General features: G+C 44.8%; 1 pseudogene; it reads left to right on the top strand.

Annotated features, from left to right (window-relative positions):
- LOC118663210 overlaps nucleotides 1-18,102 on the top strand; it is a 40,114-nt pseudogene extending 22,012 nt beyond the window's left edge.
- The last annotated feature ends 5,810 nt before the right edge of the window (nucleotides 18,103-23,912 follow it).

Genomic DNA, 23,912 nt, shown 5'->3' with positions numbered 1-23,912 from the left:
TGTTGAGAAATCAGCTGAAAATCATATGGGTACTCCCTTGTAGGTAACTAACTGTTTTTCTTTTGCTGCTTTCTTCAAGCAAAATGATGAAAGCCGTTATCAGTGAGACAAGATTCACTTTTTAAACTACAGATATATGGCAGCTTACTTAACGTGAAAACATTGTGCTTGAACCATCCATGTATATTTTTAAAGGATTTTAAAAAGAAAGGCTATAGAAATGTTAATTGCCCTATTTTGTTTGTTAGTTCATTTGAAACCTGAATAATTTTGTTAACCAGTGTCACCCCAGTAAATTCAATACAAAAAGAAATGAAAAAAGAGAATAAATGATCCTTGCTGGGCCTGTGTGCCTGATCAGGCTCGGGCAATTTCTAACGGAATTGATCACTGTGAGACTGTCCCACTTTGTAGAGAAGAAAAGCAGGCAAACTGGCCCCATTTAGGTCTTTCATGGATCCCACTTATTAAGCTGTGATTGGCTCAACCACAGAGCCAAGCACATCGCCGTCTCATTCATTCGCTCACAAAGTATTTATTGATTACTTGCCACATGCCAAGCATTTTTCTAGGGCTGGGGAATCAGCAGTAACTAAAGCAACATATTTGCCCTCATAGTGCTTTCATTCTAGTGGGGGAGACAGACACTATCAAAATAAACAAAGCATACAGTATGTTACAAGGCGACATGTACTATGGAAAAAGGCAGAGAAAGGGGCAGGGGGTGCCATATAGAATGAGGTCATCAGGGTAGCTCCCAGGTTACTTTTGGGAAAAGATTAAAGGAGGTCAGGGGCCCAGCCGGTGCAGGGACAGGCTGAGCAGAGATTTCTAGTATGTCTGAAGAGAAGCCAGGAAACCAAAGTGTCTGGACCCCCGTGAGCAAGGGGGAGCAGTAGGGATGAGCCAGATAGGAAAGGGGGTGACAGTCACTTAGGGCATGTGCCTATGGAAGGACCCTTGTGCGCTGTTTTGAGTGAAACATGAAGCCAATCCAGGGTGTTACGGAGGAGTCACATGATATGCTCACAGTGTAAAAGGATTCTTGAATTGAATTCGTTGACAGCCTGTGTTATTTTGGTCAAAACATTAAAATAAAATAAAAAAGGGCTTGCAGGTCCTGGGTATAGTGGGGAGACCGATGCCAACCCTTGTACAGGTGGCTAACACCCGTCGCTGTTTAAAGCCTCTGCTTTGCTCAGCAATGCCAATCCAGGGGCACAGGGTGTGGGCCCTGGAGCCAGCGTGGCTCCAGGTCAAGGCTCTCCACCCCTCCTTCTTTTGGTGCCCCTAGTTGCAGGAGGAGGGTGGACCTGGGAAATGGAATATTCATGCTTATACCCCGAGGAGCTATGCCTGGTCACAACAGAAGCATTCTAGAGAATGCATGCTGCGATTGCCTGAATCAGTCTTCGCTTTTCAACGTTGGTCTTGGTGCAGTTACTTATTTCATGGCTCATGGTCAGTGGTTTCTACAAAACCTGTGGCATCCTGGCATGATTTTTGAGTTGTTTTAAATTTGAGAAATAGCCTGGGAGGTGTAGTTTGAGTGTAAACTTTTGATGTTGAAATCACGGGGATTGTTCTTTGTCCTGAAGACAATAAGGTCCTTGGCCAGAGGCTTATGACAAGTGGGGTGGGTATGTCTGCAGTGAGGCAGAAGAACGTATCCAAAGGCTTTGGGAGATGGAAACGCTAGAGCAGATTTATCAGGTGAGGAGACTCACCCACCACCTAGCTGTGTCCCCCCAGAAGGTCTAGAGGGCACCTAGAGGGCACTATATTCACCAAGGCCGGAGGGGAAATGCATTGGTGTGAGTGTGTGTATGCACACGGGATAGCTCTCTCTGAAGGTCGTGCTGCAGGGGGTGACCATTCTGGCTACCTGGCTCGTGGCTAGTGAGGCCCGGCATGCTGCATAGCGAACTTGATGTAGCAGATAGTAGCAGGCAGGGAAGGGCAGGGAGGAGAAAACTGGTCCAAGTTCTGTCATTACCTCCCTGGGTGTCTGGGCAAGTCACTTTGCCTTTCTGAGTCTTGGTTTTCTCATCTTTAAGAGGAAAGGTTGGGCTGGAAGTCAGTGATTCTCAACTTTGGCTGCATATTGCAATCACTCAGGGAACTTTAGTACTAATGTCCAGGTGCCATACTAGAGATTGTGATTAGCTCGGCAGGGGTGGGGATCTAACTCTACTGTCTTTGGCATATCCCCAGGGACTCAAACATGCATCAGGGTGAGCCCCACCGGATGAGCTCATGGCTGAGACCCCTCCAGCTCTGACGGGCCCAGTCTCCACAATTGTCCTCATTGAGAGAAAGAGAAAGTCTGGCACATTTGAATTCAAAGCTGCAAAGGGCCTTTGAGGAGAACCGCCCCCCCCCCCCCCCGCCCTCAAACTCCTGCTTCTAAAATTAAAATCTGCAGTATTTCTCCTTTAAGGAAGAAATTTGACTGATCAGCCTGCAGAGAGGGTGAGTTGAACAAGAGCCCAAATATTTGCTCTCGGCATTTCCATGATATTTTTCAGGGCTGCTCAAAGATCTGTCCACCATATGTGTCTGTGTCTGAGACACAGGCCAGAATCTGTCCTTGTGTTTAATATAGACCCTGCCATATGCCTGTTATCCTTCTATCGATTCAGAAAGAAACCCGGACTTTTGCTTGCTGAAGGATGCTCTCACTTCTTGGTCTTGTCTCTACCTGCTTTTCCACCTAGCCTTTGAAAAAGGGTTGCTCCCATTCTGTGAACAGTGGGATTGGTTCTGGTTTCTGAGCCTGACTCAGTCACAAGCTAGCTGTGTGACCTTGAGCAGGTACCTTTCCTCCATGGCCTCTGTTTTCTCATCTTCTGAATGTGTAGCTACAAAGCGTCTTACGGATAAAGTGCTCTATGCTAATGCTATTGTAGGAAACCTTATTTATTCATCCAGAACATTAAGCTGAGCTACCTTTCTGAAGAAAAATGGACTCCACGCTGTTGCAAAGCGCTTGTGCTCATTGATGACTGAGGGGAATTTATGGAGAGCATGTTTCCTACTTGGTCAACCTCAAAAGAACGGTGGGCCTTTCCCACCACCAGTCCCAGGCAGCAATACAGTAAGCCCAGCGTAGACGCACTTAGAGCAAGGGCTGCTAGATGGCGCTGTTTCCCCAGGTTTCCAGGCAGTCTGCGTTTTAGCAGATGGCTTTTGGAGGAGAATTAACAATTAATGTCCACCGTATCAGCCAAAACCTGCAGAAAATATGTTATACTCCAGAAACCACAGAGAGCTGAGATTGCTCAAAGACACCCTGCCGCCAGCCTGGTCCTCTGCTGGCCAAAAATGTAATCATACACAGCCTGCCCCGTGCGCAAATCGGTCCCCCAAACAAGGGACATTAATAACAAGAGTAAAAATAAGGAAGATTATAGTACATGATTTGTGTGCTTGTTGCCTCAGCTTTATTACATTTTATTCGGGAAGCTTCTCTGCATATAATAGTTACAAAACAATTACCACTGGGCTAGCGGGTGATGATAAGGCAAAACCAATTCTGATGCGAGTTCACTTTCCAACAGTAAAAGAGGAAACCACCGGATGAGACACACGCTGTTCCTCTGAGTCCGTATGGACGCTTCTAGGGTGTCACAAATCTGTGGTGGCAGGCAGGAGAGGTTTCTTGTGTTCCTCCGACCTTTACGCTTCTATAATAAGGATTTGAATACCGCAGATACCAGCCTCTTCATCAAAAGGCAAAGGTGTTCTTTGTCAGCAAGGACAGTGTTGGGGAGGTCAGGACGAGGGAAGGGCGAAGAGGTCATGTGGCCCATTCTTAGCTCTGCTTCTTGCATTTCCCCTTCAATGTTGGTAGCCCTCATTATCATTATTTCTGATGATGCTCGGTGGGGTGGCTGGAACGTAAGCCTCTCCTGGAGGCCAGCCCTTTAGGGGAGGAGGGAGCAGTAAGGTCTGCTTCCCTGCCTGGCCTTTGATGGCCTTCCATCTTGCAGATGTGGGCATACTGAGGGGGTGGTTGGGAGAACCCTCAGGGCAGTTCTCTCTTGCATGCACTGGCCGTGCTCTGAAGTGCCAACCCCGCACCTTCTGCAGCGCTCCCCTCCCCTGCTGGCTGACTCCTGACTTCTCTCTTGCCCAGAACCAGCCATCTGTCAAAATTAAATCGTTAACGGTTTCACCCTCCCTCTGCCACTCCGCTTCCAGCTCAGTTTTGCAGGCTGGGGAGACAGAAGGAAGGAAACCCTGGCATTTTCTTCAGATGTCTCTCTTCTGGTTGAATCCTGCCTTTTGTGTATTCATGGTGTGCATTGTTTAGATGGAGGAAAATGTCCCCAGTGCCAACATCTCTGGTGTGCATCCAAAACCTAGTATTTTCAGTCAACAGCATCAACACTGCAGACCCCAGCTGCTGAGAGGGTGAGTGTGTGTGGGGGGGTGTGCACAGCAGAGCATCACCCCTCCTGGCAGGGAAAAGCGAGGCCCTTTGACCAGAGGCGGGTGCCAATTACTATTTTAACTGCCCTCCCCCACAGCCCCAGAGGCAGCTGGAAAGGAAAGCACACACTGGGAGTCCCCGCAGCGTCTTGCTGGCTCCTAAGGCGTCAGGCATTTGCCCATCTGGTGAGGCCTCCAGAGCAGAGGGCCTAATTAAGTGTCAGCTGGCCACCTGAGAAGGCTCGGTGGGCCTCCCTGGCTTCCCCCTCCTCCAGGCAGGACTCAGCTCTCCCAGCTGCAGATCTCTGGAGCTTGTTTGATTGAGCAGCTGCTCTGGCTAATTACTGGACAGCAGGGTCCCCAGGTGGCTGCCTCGGACTGGAGGGGATGGGCGGAGAGAGGGCTGAGGAACATAAAGGGACAAGGAGGGGAACAATAGCAGGGGTGGGGAGAGAGGTGTCAGAGGAAGAAGAAGCAGAACTGCATGAGCATCGCCTGAGCTGAGAGACCCGCGTAGATCCATAGGTGGGCCCATCCATGGGAGAACGCCCTGTCCCCCCACTCCCCACCTCTCACCTCCCACCACACCATGATACTCTATGTTCCTGCCCTTTGCTTCACTTTTAGCATCACCTTCCACCCAGCCTTGCTCCTTCAGTCCAGGGAATAACCAACAGTTTTTTCATTGGGAGAACATGGCCATAGAGGCCTGAAGTGGAGGCATAAGGAGGAGGATAACCCAGAGGCTTGAGGAAGAGGATGGTGTTCAAATCAAAATTTTTCTTTGCCCTTGTTGGACTTTTGGACATGCAAGCATGTATGTGTTTTAAGGTGTTTTGCACCCTAGTGTCCCTCAATCATGGTGGTTGTGCGGTTGCTGATATCCATGGCAGGCTCTGCCCACTACTTCTTGGGTGTTTTCCCCTGTGTCTGGGCAATCACCCCATGACATGAGACAAATGGGAAGAATAAGGGGACACATTAAAGGGAAACAGAATGGGAAGTAAAACCATTCACAGCAGTTGTATTGGCAAAAGGTGCAACCTCCAGGTTACTGATGCCCTGCTTTGACCTTCACTTACTTAGAAGCTAGGCTGAGCCACTGAGACACTTACTAGTAATTCCATGGTTTTCTCTCTTGTAATGGAGGATCACCGGCAGCAATAAGATTGTGTTGAGTGAGACGAGGACTAAGGTCCCTGGACTCCAGTTTACTATCTGGCCCTGCGACCACGGGTAGATCATTCTGTTTCCTCTGTCCTCCACGTTCCCATTGGAAAATGTCAGAGAATGCTTCTTTCAGTGTGCCAGAAGTTACCCTTTCCTGAGCATATTAGAGGTTAGAATCTCATGTCACTATATTTGGCTTAACAGGGCTCAAGAGGAAATGGCTTTCTCCCCGCCTAACCCCAAACTGCCACAATGTGATCGATCAAAGGCAGTTTTGCTCTAGGAAAAGGAAAACTGGTAGATGGAGAACAGATGTTTTGAGACTGATCATGTGTGCCCCAAACATCAGAAGGGTGTGCTGTACAGATGTGCACCAGTTGTTGACAGCTGTAGCAGGAATTAAAAGGGTGGTGGGATTTTCAAAGTGACAGGAAGATAATCTCATTAAGCCGTTGATGTCTTGTCTGGTTCCCACGTAACTGTAGGCCCATCCCTTGTGAATCCAGGGATGATGTGGGAAGCCTCAGCCTGCCATAGAAGGATTCAGAGATTTGGATCCATCAGACAAGACTCACAAGGTTGAGCAACTCTCTTCAGAACACTAGAATCCTTTAATTCCATTCATGGTCATCTTTGGCTCCTTTAATGTCCTCTGGGCACAGAGTGGACCCAGTGGAGGGAGAGGGGGATGCAAAGGAGGAGAATCCTCCTCCTAATGGGTGTCAGCTTTCAGCGGGGTGTAGAATGGTGGGAAGTTGGATTTCGTCCGTCTTAGAGGAAGGGTCATTATTTTAAAATTACTCTGGGGACCAAGATAAATCCTAGAGAATAGTTGTTACTGTTTACTGCAGGTCCCTAAGCATCCCCGATTTATCCTTGAGGTCCAATAGAAAATGACCAGATCTTTAAAGCTTATAGATTCTGCAGGGGGATTTGGTGGCCTCAAGAGGCCCAGCATGTCACTGTGGTGGGCACCTCTCCAGGGTCTCTGATGGATGGAAACCAATCCTCTGCTTGACTAACTCCCAACAAAAGTTGCCCAGGGCATTTCACTGTGGGCAGTTCAAGTGGTGAGAGGACCATTCCTTATTGTGAGCTAAAATCTGCTTCCTTGAAACTTCTCTCGCTAATCATAGTTCTACCCTCTGGAACAACACAGGATAAGTATAATGCCTTTTTCAGGTGAAAGCTCTGCATCTTTCCCTACGTTATAACAGCCCCTACATCTTCCTTCATACAAGACACACATTCCAAGTATGACACAGTGTCAAACTCCCTCACCACCTGCTATAGATGTCACCTGGATTTTTAGCATTTGCATCAGTCAGGACCCAGAAAGGAAAACACTCTCAACCCACCCAATGAAGGGAAATGAATACAGGAGTTTTTTATATTGTTGTAGAAGGAGAGAAGGAACAAAAAGGCAAATGTGAGCTCTGACCGGTTTGGCTCAGTGAATAGAGCGTCAGCCTGCGGACTGAAGAGTCCCAGGTTTGATTCCGGTCAAGGGCATGTACCTTGGTTGTGGGCACATACCCAGTAGGGAGTGTGCAGAAGGCGGCTGATCGATGTTTCTCTCTCATTGATGTTTCTAACTCTCTATCTCTCTCCCTTCCTCTCTGTAAAAACAAACAAACAAACAAAAACAGTAAAATATATTGAAAAAAAAGGCAAATGTGAGATAATACATCATTAGTAACTGCAAAAGAAGCAGCTACCATTCCTAGAGCTGGAGAAGATTGAGAGGGAGGGCCACTTAGGGGCAGAACGGGGACCAGGTTGAAGGTCCAGGTAGTGCAACAGTCTTACTGATGCTGGCACCACCCGGGCTCTGTAGACATTCCTGTTGAGCTTGTAGTCAATTAAACTCCTTATTTACAGGAAGCAGGTGAAGTATATTAAAAAATGAGTGTTTGACTGAAGTTCAGGTCTCTAGTGGACCTACTTTTTTCTTGCTTTCCTAGCGTATTGTCCCTTTCTTTTGGTAAAGGTGCCTTCTTTTTCCTTTGGAGAAATCGCCCTCTTCCATCCTTGTGGCTGGGTTGTCTGTCACATGAACCCAGGATCCCTGATCACAGGGGAGGGCACATGAGACAAGCCTTGAAATTTAGGCAGAGATGCTGAGAGAACTTGGGCAGATGGCTGGTGGAACTGGGGCTGTTGATGGCACCTCTCTACAAAAATAGTATTTGGCTTCATCTACTGACATCCCTGCAGCTGCTCTGATTCTGGGTCTTCTTAAGACCTGGATGTCTTTTCTGCTATTGCAAACACTATCCAGTATCCTTTCTATAAAACCCTTTCTTACTTCGGTTAGCCAGGGTCTATTTCTATTGCTTACAACCAAATAACCTGGGATGATATGCAGTCCTGACTTGTAGGCAAGAAGGCACTGTCTTGCTTGGTTGAGATCAATCAAATATTGACTCTAAAGCCGGTACACAGCTATCCCTCCGTCTCTTTGTCCTCAAAAATATGAGAAGCACAATGAATTAGTACCAGCTTGGAAAGTCATCGTCCCATGGTGTGCTGAAGAGATCTATCCTTATTGCTGAGTTCCAAAACCTGTGATGCAGGTGAATGTATGAAAACCAGGTCTGGAAAAGAATTTTGCTGTAACTGTTTTGATTTGTTCATATTGAAATGGGTGCATCAAGTTGTAAAAACCTTTTTTTATTTCCTAACAATGTAAATAGAGAACATCTCAAGGCTTCATTCTAACACTGGATTTGACCTTCCTGCACCTCTAAAATTCACTCAGAAATGGGCTGATCAGGAAGTGAGCATATACATATATGTTAATTAGCACATTAGAAAAATTTCTTCAAATTAGATAATTTTACAGGGCTGTCAAAATATCTTCAAAGCAATTCCATCAAAATATCACATATCGGCCCTACCTGGTTTGGCGCAGTGGATAAAGTATTGGCCCAAGGACTGAAGGGTCCCACGTTTGATTCTAGTCAAGGGCATGTACCACAGTTGCAGGCTCAATCCCCAGTCTTGGTTGGGGTGCGTACAGAAGGTAACGAGTGGATGTATCTCTCTCACATCGGTGCTTCTCTCTCTCTCTGTCTCTCCCCCTCCCTTCCACTCTCCCTAAAAGTAAATGGGCAATGTATCCTTGGATGAGGATTAACAACAACAAGAACAACAAATCACATATCTGATTTCTTTGTACCCATAAAACTCATTAAAAATGTGCCAAATATATAGTTTTTGCAAGAAGAACACACCCCATCACCACACTACTTTCCAGGGGGACAGAGTCAAGTGCCGGAGTCCAACCCCAGCGGGTCCAGGGGTCCCCAAAGGTGTGGACGGAGTCGGCGAAGAAGGAAGGACACGGAGACAGCGTTCAGTTGATCAGCAGCCTAGCCAGGATCTCTAGCCAGGATCTCCAGCCAAGTTCTGGTCTGGATCTCCAGCGAAGTTCTGCTGTTTATTGTCTTGTTACATCCGTATTTATCCCAGTTGATTTTAATCCTGTCAATTTCTATTACAAAGGTTAGGGCGTTTCTTATCTCCATTCCAGGGAGTAAAGATTATGTAGCTTAAGCATGATTGTTTGTAGTGATTAACTACCCGCCTGGCACTTAGTTAAGGAGTTTCATCCCCTCCCTGACTTCAGGGAAAAATTCCTACCTGGGGAAACAACCTTTCTAGGAGAGGCATCCCCTCCCTGACTTCAGGGAAAAATTCCTACCTGGGGAAACAACCTTTCTTGGAGAGGTGACCTTGGTTAAAACACACAGTGCTAAGGGGAGCAAACATATTAAGAACAGTATGCTATATATGCCAGGTCCCTTGAAACATATGCTGTGCAGATGTTTCTTTCCTGCAGCGACTGTGTCAAGCAGCAAGGATGGACCGGCTTCCGGCAAATTCCCCCTTTTTTATTTTTTAAATGATAGCGCATGCAAATCAGTGGCCACCTCTCAGATTGGGCCATTTAAGTCTCGGAAGAAGAGTGGCAAGCAATGATAGTGAGCATAGCTATAAACATAGTGGATGGAGCGCAGAAGGAGCCCCATTCCTGTAGAAGGTTGCCAGCCTCTTCAGTCAAGGGATTTCAGCTGTCCTCAAGTTGTTGGTTTGGTTGTCTTTGTTGGTCTGGCTAGCGGGCGGCGTCACTGGCGACAGGCTTCCCGAAGCGTCAGCAAGTTGAAGGGCTGCATCAAAGGGTCCATCAGGGCCGTGGTTGATGGTGGTGTCGATGTCCGAGGAGGAGTAAGCTGTGCCCTCTGGATCCAGCTGATATGGAAAATGGAGGGTAGTAGAAAAAGAAGAGAAAGCAAAAGAACTACAAGGCATGGAAGTGTTTAGAAAAAAGAGGGAGAAGAAAGGGAAGAATGCAGCATCCTGACACAGCCCTTTCCTTCAGCTGCCCCTTTCCCTGTGGTCCAAGGTAGAAATGGGAAACAAATCCTGTTGCAGTGAGAGGGCAGCTGCTGTCAGCCAGTCTCTGTCTTTACCTGGGTCCCGATCTGAGCTGGGCATGGGAAGCAGGAAGCAGCCATGGGGACAGGAGACCTTCCTCAGAAGGGGTGAGTATTCAAGCCCCTGCACCATTGGGGAGGGGGGTCTGTGCCCCACCTTTGTTGCACCCCAAGTTTTCTCCTACTGGCCCCCGACTGTGCCTGTCTTAGGTTGCCCCACCCTGTGGAGTCTTACCCGTCGTTGACTACCAGCCATCTCTGGGCCAAGTAGGGTGATGTGAGGTTCAGTTTTGTCTCCTTGATAGCCTATGTCCCTCTGGCCTCCATGCCCAGCAACTGCCTTGGGATCCCCTTGCCTGCTGGTGGGGCTCTGGCATTGATCATAGGGAACTCAGGTTTCTTCTCTAGAGAGGGCCCAGCTTACGCCATTGGGCCAGAGACAGATCCATGGTACCAGCCACCATGCGGCTTCAACCTCAGCATGAACAGAGAGCTCAGGCAACAGCTATGGGCAATTGGATTGTAAGAAGAGGGTCCCTCTTGACACAAGGGTAAGAGGGGCCAATACAGGACAAAGGAGAGTCCTGGAACAGGGCTTTCTCAGCCCAGGATGTCAGGCTCTTGGCCCAAGACAACTCCATGTATGGGGCATATACCAAACACCCCTAGTCACGGCATAAAAGGGAGATGCCCTTCCTGGAACAGTAGGGTAGGGAGATTCTAGAAAAGGCTGTGTTCAGGAAAGAAGGAGAAAGGCCAAAGAACCAGCAAACAAGTAGTTAGATTTTAAAAAAAGGAAAAAGGAAAGGAGATGTGGGGCAAAGCTGGGACATGTGGAAAGACAAAACGGAGGCACATGTGATCCTCCCAATGGACAGATTGTTCCAGCTCAGGTCTGCACATCTGCTGCAGACGGGCACTGGTCAGGTGTGCTATGATGAGGCAGAGATGGCGGGCGGTGAGACATAAGGTCGGACTAGACGGTCTGGAATCCACATAGGTGAGTCTGCGTCCTGTGGAAATATACAAGCATATCCTCTCCCCCGGGTTTAAAAGTACATCAGGTCCCTTCCAGGCTCCTGTAAGCAAGTCTCTCCACTTGACGAGGGCTTTAGGTTTAGTTAAATCAGGGTTCCAATGCCTGAACATCGGGGAATTTCCCTCAGAATCTACATTTAGTATATTAATTACAAATTGAGCATGTTGTAGAACATGATGAGGAGAGGAATATTTAAACTCATTTTCTTGTAATTTTTTAATTTGTGTTTTTAAAGTTTGGTGAGCCCTTTCTACTATTGCTTGGCCTTGAGGATTGTAGGGTATTCCTGTAGTATGTGCGATGCTGAATGTAGAGCATAAGTTTTTAAACGCTCTAGAGGTATAGGCAGGCCCATTGTCAGTTTTAAGTGCCCTTGGTATTCCTAGGTAGGAAAAGCATTGGAATAGATGTTGACTTACATCTTTAAAGGCTTCTCCTGTACGTGCAGAAGCAAGGATAACATGAGAAAAGGTATCAATACAAACATGCACATAGCAAAGTTTGCCAAAAGATGGGACATGAGTAATATCCATCTGCCATAAGTCACAGGGTCTAAGTCCTCTTGGATTAACTCCAGTAGCAGGGCTAGGAAAATGAGTAGGACAATGGCCGCAGTCACGCACAATACTTCGAGCAGCTTCTCTAGATATGCGATAATATAGACGGAGAGCAGAAGCATTTTGATGGTGAATGGCATGAGACCGCCGGGCTTCTTCTAGAGCTGTACAAACTACTGGGCGAGTTAGTAAATCCGCCTGATAATTTCCTTCGCTTAAGGGTCCTGGTAGGCAGGAATGAGCTCTAATATGTCCAATATAGAAAGCCTTTTCTCGTTTGTGAATGCAAGTTTGTAGCTGAGTTAACAAAGAGAAAATGGCTATTCTTCCTTGTGGGAGAGAGGCGGTCTCAATATGAGGAAATAATTTAACTATATATTGAGAGTCAGTGTACAAGTTAAAGGGAACCTGTTGCAATTGTTCAAAAGCATAAATGACTGCCAAAAGCTCTGTTCTCTGAGCTGACGTCTCTAGAGTTTGTTGAACATGGGTTATTGAGTCAATGATTGTTACTGCCCTACCATTAGAGGAACCATCTGTGAATACTAAGGAGGCAGGAGGTGATAATGGTTCTTTTGAACATTTAATAGGAAATATAAACGGATGTAGGGAGAGAAATTGCAATATAGGTGATCTTGGCAAATGATGTAAAATTTGTCCTGGGAAGTTACCTATAGCTATTTGCCACTCTTCTTCAAATTGTAATAGTGTGTCTAATTGTTCTCTTTTATAAGGTATTATTATCTCAGTAACTTCTCTTCCAAAGAGTTCGATACTGCGTCGTCTACCTTTGATAATGAGAGTGGCCACTAGGGAGGGATAGGGTGGTACAATCTTCCTAGGAGTGACAGGTAAATGTATCCATTCTAATGGTCCTTCCTGCCACAAGCATCCTGTAGGAGTATATTTAGTGCCTAGAATGATTAAGGCCCAAGATTTGGAATAATCTAGATACTGTAGTTGCTGTTTATTGATGGCCTGTTCTATTTTTGCTATAGCCTTTTCTCCTTCTACAGTTAATTGTCGGGGAGACTTAGGGTTAGAATCTCCCTTTAAAATGTCAAATAGAGGTTTTAAGTCAAGAGTGGTTATTTTTAGATATGGCCTGACCCAGTTGATATCACCTAATAGTTTCTGATAATCATTCAATGTGTTTAAATGATCTTTTCTTAATTGTAGAGGCTGATGGGTGATAGTAGAGGTATGTAATATTCTGCCTAAGTATGAAAAAGAAGGTTCAGTCTGAATCTTTTCTGGGGCTATTTTTAGACCATGTTCTTCTAAAGCAAGGATGGTCTGAGTAAGAATTTCCTGTAAAGTAGCCCGATCTTTATGAGCTAGTAAAATATCATCCATATAATGAATAAGATATAGATCTGAAAATTTCTTTCTAATAACTTGCAATGCCTGATCTACAAACTTTTGACATAATGTAGGACTATTTTTCATCCCTTGTGGGAGAACCTTCCATTGGTATCTCTGATAAGGCTGTTTAAAGTTTTCTGATGGTATGCTGAATGCGAATCTTTGACAATCAGCTGGGTGAAGAGGTATAGTGAAAAAACAATCCTGTAAGTCAATAACAACAACACAATACTCCTGTGGAATTGCCACAGGGGAGGGCAATCCAGGTTGTAAGGAGCCCATATCTTCCATGGTGGCATTTATGGCTCTTAGATCTTGCAAAAGTCTCCACTTGCCTGATTTCTTTCTTATTACAAATATGGGTGTGTTCCAGGGACTATTTGATGGCTCTATATGTCCCTCTGCTAATTGCCGATCAATTAATTGTCGGGCTGCTGATATTTTCTCAGATGTTAAGGGCCATTGCTCAACCCATACTGGTTGTGACGATTTCCAGACTATGGGATCAGCAGTCCTAAGGGCAATGGCCCCAATTACAGATCCTGTCGAGGAGTGTGAGGTATTACTTTCCTTTCCTAATCCCTTTCCTGGATTAAATCTCATGTCTAGCATCTGTGATGTTACTCTATCACTGGGGCTATATAATACAACTCCCATTTGAGACAAGATATCTCTTCCCCATAATGTAAAGGGGATAGTCGTAATTACATAGGGACAGAATGTTCCTGAATGTTGATCTTCATCAGTCCAAGTTAGAATCTGAGAACTCTTTTTTACATTAGATGCCTTGCCTAGTCCTACTAGGGAAGTGGAGGTGGTGTGCGTGGGCCATGAAGAGGGCCAATCCTTCTCTGCTATGCAGGAAACATCTGCTCCTGTATCCAATAGACCTTCAATTGGTTTTCCCTGAATTTGTAAAATTTTTGTAGGTCTAGTAGCATGGATTTCTTGTATCCAAAATGCTGCATCACTAGATCCAAAGCCTCCGGCCCCTCTAGCTTCCTGGGTAACAGCTGTCCCTATTTTATGTATTGGTAACAGGATTAATTGGGCAATTCTCTGGTTGGGCTGAATCTGTATAGTTGTGGTGGGTGGGGAAAGTAAAATCTGTATTTCTCCTGTGTAGTCTGCATCAACAACTCCTGGGATGACTAAGATCCCCTGTAACGAGGTGGAGCTCCGTCCTAATATTAAACCTACAGTTCCCTCAGGCAGTGGCCCAGACACTCCCGTAGGAATGGCTGCTACTGGCGAGTCTGGGGTTAGTACTGCATGGGTGGTTGAGTGGAGGTCCAATCCTGCACTGCCTGGGGTTGCCCTGAAGAGGTCACTGACTGATCGAAATTTGCAAAGGGGTTGAAGGTTGATGCCCCTATTATTGCAGGGGCCTGGGGCTGGCCCCTTCTCAAGTTTCCCGATTGAGGTGATGGGATATAACCTCCTTGGGAGCTATTTGTAGAGTTTAAAGGCCGACCATTTTTATGGTATTTTGATCTACATTCCTTTGCCCAATGGAATCCTTTCTGACATCGGGGACAAACGGTTTTTGGAGGATTAATATTATTCCCTAATGTATTTCCAGGCTGTCGAGGAGCTTGCCATCTGGCCTGAGTATTATTATTTTTATTTGGGCATTCTCTGCTAAAGTGCCCAGATAAGCCACAAGAGTAGCAGTTCATATTTCTTTTATTACCTGTAGTATTGCTGGCTTGTCCTATAGCCTGTACATATTGAGGGTATGTCTCCCCTTTGAGAGCTGCAGCTATAGCTACACCCTGTATAAATGCTGGACTTACATCAGCACACTGTTTTATAAAATCATTTATAGTTCCTGTTCTGCGAATCGGCCTTAATAAAGCCTGACAGGTATTATTAGCATTTTCAAAAGCCAGTTGTTTGATTAGGATATCGGCTGCCTCTTTGTTATTGATTACTCTCTTGACTGCCTGCATGAGGCGAGAAAGGAAATCCTGATATGGTTCCTCGACCTTCTGTTTAACCTCTGTAAGGGTGGTGGTTTTTCCTGCTGTATAAGGTAGGGATTTCCAGGCACTTACTGCACAACTGGTTACTTTGGTAAGTGCCTCTGTGGGCATATTCATTTGCTCCTCAGCCGTGTTAAAATCACCTTCTCCTAATATCATGTCTAGGGTTATTCTTTTTCTGGTTTTTTCGCTAGTGGCTACAGCTTTCTTAGCAAGATCTTCATATTCAGTTTTCCATAATAAGTAATCGCCTCCTGAGAGACAGGATTTACAAACCTGTGACCAATCATAAGGAGTCATCCATTTACTGGCTAGGGTTTCTACCAAGGTTTGTGTGTAAGGAGCTAGAGGTCCATATTCAGAGCAGGCCAATTTTAATTCTTTAAGTACTTTGTAAGGTATAGGCTCCAAGGTGGGGTTTCTATTCCCACCAGACTCATTCTCATATGTAACTGGGAAGCAGAGTGAGAATTCAAGATCTCCATTAGCTTCAGCTTCTCTTATGGCCCTTTGAAATTTAGACATGGAGCTCATAGGAGCCACAGGACCTGGTTTAGGCTTCCTTTCTAATTTGGGGAGCCTGTTTTGAATGGGAGGGCCATTCTCCTCTCTACTGACTGGAAAGGACCAATGGTCATGTTTATGATATTTATTCTCCTCCCGATCACTAGGCATAGCTAAATTGCTTTTAGATTGAGCTGGAGACAATGATGATGTATCCTCTCTGGGTGGAGCCGAGGGACTAAATTTTGAGAAAGTTCAACCATTTTTGCCTCTGGTGCCAAGGTTTCACAAATTGAATTCCAGAGAGAAAAGGTAACTGCCGGGACCTTCTCAGATCCATGGTAGCTGTAATAGTTCTTTAATTGCTCTCCTACTTTAGTCCAAGTTTCTAAATTAACAGTTCCATCCTCAGGAAGCCATTCACATACGTCTTCTATAAAACTTTCTGTCTGACTGGGAGTAACCTTAACTCCTCTGCTAGCAAGCATATGCGTTAAAAGATTAATACAGAGTCTTTTTTCTTTAGATTCAGTATGACCCATCTTGTCAATCTAAGTTCTGTACTAACTACCCACTTACCCTACTTATACTCTATAGGGGGGGTCTGAAGCACCCTACGGTGCAGTCCTATCCGTCCCAAATACGGGGGGACTTACCTAAGGGAACCCTGTTCGGGCGCCAGATGCCGGGGTCCAACCCCAGCAGGTCCAGGGGTTCCCAAAGGCGTAGACGGAGTCGGCGAAGAAGGAATGACACGGAGACAGTGTTCAGTTGATCAGCAGCCTAGCCAGGATCTCCAGCCAGGATCTCCAGCCAAGTTCTGGTCTGGATCTCCCGAGAGGTTCTGCTGTTTATTGTCTTGTTACATCCGTATTTATCCCAGTTGATTTTAATCCTGTCAATTTCTATTACAAAGGTTAGGGCGTTTCTTATCTCCATTCCAGGGAGTAAAGATTATGTAGCTTAAGCATGATTGTTTGTAGTGATTAACTACCCGCCTGGCACTTAGTTAAGGAGTTTCATCCCCTCCCTGACTTCAGGGAAAAATTCCTACCTGGGGAAACAACCTTTCTAGGAGAGGCATCCCCTCCCTGACTTCAGGGAAAAATTCCTACCTGGGGAAACAACCTTTCTTGGAGAGGTGACCTTGGTTAAAACACACAGCGCTAAGGGGAGCAAACATATTAAGAACAGTATGCTATATATGCCAGGTCCCTTGAAACATATGCTGTGCAGATGTTTCTTTCCTGCAGCGACTGTGTCAAGCAGCAAGGATGGACCGGCTTCCGGCAGTCAAGTTTATCAGCTACATATTTATCCAGCCATTCAACTAGTTAAGAAAACTTTACTTCACTGTCAACCAGTCCACGTTTACCCATGTTATCCATAGAGATAGTTTGACAATGTCTTCTTGGAATCTGGACCAAGGAAAACATTGCCTTCCCCTGATAACTTCTCAACATGGAAACAAGATTAGTTTGGGAATGCATGTTTCATAAGAATCATGTTGGCACAAATATTTATGTTTAATAATTGTTTAATACTTACCTTGATAATCATTATCTTTTAAAAATTGGCCAGGTCTTGGTTTGAAGTAGGGAGGCTATAAAAAGAGGAATCCTAGTCCTGGCTGGTTTGGCTCAGTGGATAGAGCATTGCCTGTAGACTCAAGGGTCCCAGGTTTGATTTCAGTCAAGGGCACATGCCCAGATCGCAGGCTCAGTCCCCAGTGTGGGGCATGCAGGTAGCAGCTGATTAATGATTCTCTCTCATCGTTGATGTTTTTCTCTCTTTCTCCTCCTTCTCTGAAATCAATAAAAACTATTTTTAAAAAAGGGGGAGTCCCAGAAAACCACCTACTGGCTGCCCTCCTGGGCACCTGAAGCCATACCACGCTCATCCTCTAAGGGGTCCAACCACGCAGCCACATGCCTCTCTGATGTACTTATCTTTTGCTCTGGAGGGGCCTTGGAAAATATGATGGAACAGTTTATGAATTTCATATTTGTTGCCGTAAACCATCAAAGATAAATGAGTTTCTGGAAAACATTAAGAAAAACATTTATCTTCGGACAGAATTGGTTGAATTCTGGAGTACAGAATTTGAAGGCAGAATGAATAAGGTGTTTCATGTTTACAAGCTTTGCTCAATGAACTGAAGTTTAGAAAGGCTTGGATAAACATAAGGAATGCCAAGAACAATTTCTCATTCTAAATTTGGCTCTCGTGGATAGACAAGAGTTCTGAGGTTACTTATGCAGTACTGTGCTGCAAAAGAGAAAACTCTCCAAAAAGAGTCTACGAACTGGTTATTTTCCCAAATTAAACCAGGTGGGCCAGCTCTGTGGGGTGACGCATTTAAAAAGGCACTTGATGCCCATGTCAAATTAGGCTGCGAAAAACTAATTGGCGTTCTCCACCCAGAATCTGAAGCACCCAGCAGAGTTCCTGCTCATTGGTGAAACGAGAGTTCAGATAGTCATGCACCTGGGAGACATCAGTGTCTTGAGGATCTCAGACTCATGGTGGCTATTTGGGAAAATGTCAACTACCACGTATCACAGTTGAATATGCTTCTGATTCCCACATCATTTTCAGCGTTGATATAGTTTTCTACTGATAGGTGAAGCGTTTTGTTAACAGCTCTAAGATATGTCTGCAAAGGGGCTTAGATCCTCCCAAGAGATTCTCGTTTTATGTGAAGGAGGTGGTACATTAATTAGCTGTGTCCCTTGCATTTTTGAAAGCCATCTCTGTCCTTTGTTACCGCCACCTCAGGAGATATCTCTGTTCATTTCCCCCACAGCATTTCAGTATCTGGAACATGTTAGAAATAGTTGCCACTACTTCATGATCTTGCTTTTTAAAATTTGTTTCAGAATAACTCTTCTTCTGTATTTTCACAATCCTTTGCTTTTTTAACATTTTATTATATTCAAATGATGATGTTACATTTCCACGCCTATGGCAATATTTTAACACTAGTTCTATATCTCTATCTCTATCTCTATTTCTATCTCTATCTCTATATCTATACCTGTATCTTCTCTTTAATGTCTGTTTTATTTCAGAGATTTAAAATATATATGTATTTATTGATTTCAGAGAGGAAGGGAGAGGGAGAGAGAGAAACATCAATGGTGAGGGTGAATCATTGATTGGCTGCCTTCTGCAGGCCCCTCACTGGGGATTGAGCCCACAACCTGGACATGTCCCCTGACCTGGAATCAAATCGTGACCTCAAGGTTCATAGGTTGACACTCAACCACTGAGCCATGCCAGCTGGGCTTTTCTGAAATTTTTTAAATATATTTTTTTGCTCAGTAAAATTTATTTTGTAATATCAAAAGTGGTTCATAAAAGTATTAGTTAAGTATATTTCTTTACTTTGGGAAAGTACAGTATCAACTGTATTCATTATGGTTTTCATGTTAATCACTAGTAACTAACTTTCAAAGGCCTGGTTCATATGTTGAAATGTGTTCATTTATAGTTAATTTACTAATTTTTACTTCATTTTCAATCACTACTTAACAAAGATTTTGGGGATATCTATTTGTTTTAGAGAGATCTTTATTGTTATGAAAATGCTGGCCCTAATAAAAGTCTACATATTTATAAAAAATTATTGCCAGGTCTTGATAATTTTCACCTTTTCCTAATGCACCCATTCCCTATTTTTTAAAGAATGGAGCATATTTCTGTTCTCTAACCACAACCTCCTCCCCCCCACACCCCCCAAATCCTCCAGCACTCCTTGTCCACACCTTCCTCTGCGTAGTAGGATGTTGTTCACTTTGGCCTGTGGACTTGAACTCATTTGAGTGACTGGGTATTTTCTTATCATTTCCTTGCTTATCTTAGGGTTCAATGTTCTACCAACCATATTTGTTGTAAAGTTCCCAGTTTGAAGATCACTTTCTTCGGTAGAAAAAGAAATATTGAATTGCCTTGTCCTTCTGTTAGCTTTTGACATGACACCACTTGCCCAACCATGGGCTTTTCCATTCCTCACTTTCGTTCCTGCCCCGAACCCCATTCCAGCCCCCTCTCAGTGCCCTGCGACTGTCTTTCTACGCCTCTGTGCACCCTGGGCTCTGTTTCTCCTGGTGTCATCATGACGGGGCTGTATTCCTTGGTTACATGTGCTTCCTTTCATATTTCAGACATTGCTTTTAAAATCTGAGATCAGAGAGCTCTCTTCATAGCTTTCCTATTTGTTTGCTTTTAAGACACTGTCCTTTTTTCTTCTTGATCAATGTCTTTTGTAGTTATGAAATAAATGTTTGTGTCCCCCTAGAATTTATGGGCTGAAATCTAGTCCCCCATGTGATGGCATTTGGAGATGGGGCCTTTGAGAGGTGACTAGGAGTCCTCCTGAGTGGGATTAGTGCCTTTATAAGAAGAGGCCAGAGAGCTAGCTCCCTCTCTTTCTGGCACGTGAGGATACGATGTGAAGGCGCCAGTCTGCAAATTGGCAGAGGGTCCTTGCTTGCACCCCGACGTCTAACTTCCAGCCTCCAGAACTGTGAGAAGTATATTTCTGTTGTTTAGAAGCCACCCAGGCTATGGGGCTTTGTTATAGTAGCCAAACGGACTAAGACATGTGTCACTGGTAGAATCCTTTTCTGTGAACTTTCTTTCCTCTTTTAGCCATTTTTAAGGTCATAGTGTTGCCAAGGAGTCATACCTACTTTTTCTCTGAACTTTCAGAAACCACCTTGTTCCCAAAGTCTAGAATTTATGTCTAATTATAGTCAATGCTTTCTTTTTCATGGGCTGTTATAAGTTCTGCAGTGATGATGGTTGCTTTATCAGAGTGTTTCTTTGACTATCCTAGGTGGTTGGGCCTAACGGTTAGTAAGAAGACTGCAAGCGGGGGGAGGGGGGGGGGCTCTGAATTTGGCAGATAAGGGTTCAAATCTCCACGGACCCTCTGATGATCTTGAACAATGTACATGGCCCTCCGAGGGCTAAAAATGGGGTCAGTTAAACAACTTTGCAGGGATGCTTTTAAAATAATGAAGCATGCAAAATGCCATTAGCTCAATAAAGGGCAGCCATTATTGTTACTTCCTGAATAATGTTTTTGATCTTTTGGGAAACTGTTACTCCAGCATATGTGTAATACATGTGAGTTGATAGTCTTGCGTGACTAAGTTAAAGCTACAACGGGTAACATTAGGGGGGAAGTGCAGACACTCTGATGGTAAAGGGCGTGCTGGCTGAGCACACAGCTTCTGAAGCTCAGCGGTCTGCCTCAGGGTCCTGCTGTGCCACATATTAGTCTGTGAGCTTGGGCAAATGGCTGGAGCATTCTGTGTTACCATTTCTTTATCTGGAAAGCAGCCCTATTTCATGGGGTTGTTACAGAGATTTAATGAGTACATTTATGTAATTGTTTAGGATATTGCCTGGCATATAAGCAGCACGTAATAAATGTTTGCTCTTCTTATTCTAATGCTGAGGATGGCATGGTATAAACACAGAGCAGAGAATGCCAGAAGCACCAGCATCCACATATAACCCAGGCTACCTGAAACAAAAGTGAGAAGGTTGTGGAGATAAACAAGGCTACAGAAATGCGCAAGGGGAAGTCACTAAAAAACATTGCCAAGAAGGCTAAGGTTGGAAAGTCATTCCATGGGGAAACACATGAAAACTTCAGCGGGGAATGGTTTCAGAGTCCTGATGCCAGAAGAGATCAGATTATAGGGACAGTGGAACTTTTACCCTTGATTTTGGGTTGCCTCTCGGTGAATCATTGGAGTCCTCATCTGAGTGGCCTATTCAAGTGCCCCCAGCCCTCTTAGGGAACTGGGGGTGTGCACTCTTCTCTGAGACAGGTGGTCAGTGACAGGCACTCAGTCAATCCAGCTTTTAAAATATGGGGCCTTGAAGGCTAACCCATGGGATTAAAGTCAGGGAAAGTCGCAAGAAGAAACTCTTAAAGCAAGGTCAGTGCCCTTCAGGACTATTCCCTAGCCAGTGGTCGGCAAACTGCGGCTCAGCAAACCGCACCTCGCGAGCCATTTGTGGCTCTTTGGCCCCTTCAGTGTGGCTCTTCCACAAAATACCACCTGCGGGTGCGCACGTACAGTGCGATTGAAACTTCGTGGCCTATGCACAGAAGTCGGTATTTTGTGGAAGAGCCAGTATTTTGTGGAAGAGCCACACTCAAGGGGTCAAAGAGCCGCATGTGGCTCGCGAACCGCGGTTTGCTGACCACGGCTCCTAGACCAAGGGAACAAAACACTGCTCAGAGGTGAAATAAACACATTTTCCAGTGCGAGAAACTCCTCGGGGGTTTCACCAGATGGAAAGAGACAGATAAACAGGTATCTCCTCAATCATCTGTTCACATGATTTACTAAAAAACTGATAGCTTGATGCCCTTAACTTTCAAAACATAATATTTATGCCCCCAGGAATACCAGGTCCTTTGTCATGAAGGATCTTCATAACATTTCTCTTTTAGTGAGGGGGACCACGCCAGGACCCCCAAATCTCCAACCACACCATCTCATTAGCATAGCCCATGGTTAGACAGCGCACGTTGTCATCAGAATGTCAGGGCCTAAGTCCTTACATCTTGGCCATGTTTATGTCCTTTTAAAATTGAGGATAATAATAATACCTAACCTGAAATGTTTTATGAGTTTGCCGGGAGCCGGTCCATCCTTGCTGTTTCAAGGGACCCGGCATATATGGCATACTGTTCTTAATATGTTTTCTCACCTTCTTGGCACTATGTGTCTTAACCAAGGTCTCTGAGACAGGTTGTTTCCCCAGGTAGGGATTTTCCCCTGAAGTTAGGGAGGGAATAAAACCTCTTAACTAAGTGCCAGGCAGGTAATTAATCACTTTAACTACGAACAATCTTGCTTAAGCTACATAATCTTTACTCCCTGGAATGAAGATAAGAAACACCCTAACCTTTGTAATAGAGATTGATAGGATTGAATCAACTGGTATAAATACAGATGCAACAAGACAGCAAGACTCAGAACTTAGAACACAGAACTTAGAACACAGAACTTAGAATACAGAACTCAGAACACAGAACGAAGAAGACAGAACTCAGAAGAAGGAACCTACACAGACAGAAGAACTTCGCTGGAGAGAACATGGCAAAAGATCCTGCACTGAACCTGACTACAGAAATTGGCAAGAGAACCTGACTAGAACCTGGTAACTGAACCTGGCTGGATAACCTGGACAGAACCTGGCTGGAGAACCTAGCGAGGGAACATGGCTACAGAACCTGGCTGGAGGACCTGGAGAACCTAGCAAGAGAACATGGACACATATCCTGGCTGGAGATCCTAAGCAGAACTGCGCTGGAGATCCAGACCAGAACTTGGCTGGAGATCCTGGCTAGAGATCCTGGCTAGGCTGCTGATCAACTGAATGCTGTCTCTGTGTCATTCCTTCTTCGCTGACTCCGTCCACACCTTTGGGGACCCCTGGACCCGCTGGGGTTGGACCCCGGCATGAGTTAATATCATGTTCTGCACACAGCAACTGCTTAACAAAGCCCTCTTTATTCTTTGAGGGCTATCAAGGAATTGGTAATTATAAACAGAGAAACTTCTCTTTGTTCAGGAACTCCTCTCTCTTCCTTCGATAACTGTTCTTGTTTATGAAGAGTAATATTTGAGATGGATTTCTGGAAGAGTCTAGTCTATTCAAACCGAGGCTCAATGTGAGGCTGAACTTGTTCAAAATTCTACTGACTCTTCAGCGCTCATTCAGGAAGCCTCTTCAGTGACTCTGATTGTCTGGTGAGGCTCCTGCCTGGGTGCCCATCGCACATGCCTCAAACTTCGCACGTCGTCCATTGATTTATATCACATTTTGTATTTCTCTCTACATCTGAATAAATCTTTTTCAGTTTTGAAGTGTATTGCCAGATCATGAAAGATAATATATGCTCAGTATTTTAAAATATATTACGGGTGAATTTATTTCTCGTGTGTAATTCCTGTTTGGCATATAAAGGGCAGACTGCGGCATAATTGAAAAAAAAAATGCAGTGTTGAGTCAGGTTGACTGCATTTAAGGCCCGAATTCTCTCTTTATTTTGTCTATGACCCTACGCAAGCTCTCTAAACTCTCCGAACCTTAATTTCTTCATCTTTTCTTTTTTTTGGTGAAAAATAAACTTTTATTTTTTCCTTCTTATTGAATTTATTGGGTGACACTGGTTAACAAAATTATATAGGTTTCAGGTGCACAATTCTACAACACATCATCTGTACACTGTATTGTGTGTTCACTGCCCAAGTTAAGTCTCTGTCCTTCACCATGTATCCTCCTATACCCTCCTCTACCTCCCCCAAACCATTTTCCCTCTAGTAATCACTGTAATGTTGTTCATGTCCATGAATTTTTCTCTTTTTTTCTCAATCCTCTACCC

Source organism: Myotis myotis, unplaced genomic scaffold (assembly GCF_014108235.1).
Source record: "Myotis myotis isolate mMyoMyo1 unplaced genomic scaffold, mMyoMyo1.p scaffold_m19_p_9, whole genome shotgun sequence".
Lineage (NCBI taxonomy): Eukaryota > Metazoa > Chordata > Mammalia > Chiroptera > Vespertilionidae > Myotis > Myotis myotis.
This window is presented reverse-complemented; position numbering and strand designations above follow the sequence as displayed.